This window comes from Phalaenopsis equestris, unplaced genomic scaffold (assembly GCF_001263595.1).
Source record: "Phalaenopsis equestris unplaced genomic scaffold, ASM126359v1 Scaffold233944, whole genome shotgun sequence".
Lineage (NCBI taxonomy): Eukaryota > Viridiplantae > Streptophyta > Magnoliopsida > Asparagales > Orchidaceae > Phalaenopsis > Phalaenopsis equestris.
Genome location: NW_018251873.1, coordinates 3,693 through 4,939, shown reverse-complemented (window position 1 = coordinate 4,939; position 1,247 = coordinate 3,693).

Below are 1,247 nucleotides of genomic sequence, written 5' to 3'. Positions count from 1 at the left end.
AATAGTCGGAATGTGAGGACCGACCTCGAATGTAATGAATAGAATGTAATGAATTAGAAATGTAGGACTGAGAATTAAAATGTATGTCAATTCTCAAAAGAGAGTGTCAGAATGTAAGGACCGACCTCGAATGTAATGAATCAGAAATATGAAAATGAGAATTCAAATGTATATCAATTCTCAAAAGAGAGTTTGTAGTGTTGGGTTTACAGAAATTTATCATGTGAAAAAGGTTGATCTTGTTGAAGGAGATCTTTGAAGCTTTGTGAGTTTTTGTGTAAATGTAAAAGGCTTAATGTAGATAACGATGGTTGTGCTGCGAGCACAAAGAGTAGGAAATTCCAAAAATGGAAGAATCCACTCAACAGGTCTGTTTTATTTTCTTGTGTTTTTATCACATTTAATTTTTCAAAATATATTTTTAAAGTTTTAATTTTAATTGGTTGATTTTCAAAAGAAATTTATTTTATTTTTTACTCATTTGTGATTATTTTTCATTTATGTTTTATTTATTGTTGAAGATTTGTTGTTTCGTTCTTTGTTCATTGAAATTCTGAACCATCGCATGGTTCGTGACTTTCATCCATCGCATAAAAAGGTAACTGAAAAAAAGGCACAATTTGAAAGAAATTTCCATTAATATGCTCCAAAAGTGATGTCAGAAATCAGACATAGGCTAATGCCTCAAAAGGTACATCATGTAATCCATGTCAAAATACATTGAGAATCATCTCATGCTATGAGTACATCCTAGACTGAATATATCAAATACATGTCATGATGTTAAAATAAAGAAAGTGAACCCTCTATACCAGGTATGTTGAGCTCCTGATTAAGCAGACCATCTAAGTCATGCTCCAGGATAAGAGTTCCCTTTGCATGTACTTAGAGGTACAACCTTCTCAAAGCTCGTACGAAAAAATTTCCTCCAATTTTGGGTCCTACTAGAATCCATACGATATTTTACTGTTTTCCATTCTGTGGAAGGTTACAGACACCCTACGGTGTCGTACACTCCTGGTATGCAGTGCTTGGCCACGTCTGCACCGTTGCCCTTGAGAACAAGTACTGAACCAACTAGGAGAGGAATTTCCACAACTCCTCTGAATTCACCAGGGCCGATTACATCGATTTCTTTTCCAGGCAGAATATTGCTTTTACTCATGAACGAGACCGTGCACAAAGGCCTCACAAAATCATGATTATTGATGTGTGGCGGAATGCAGTCACCTTCTTCATAAATATTA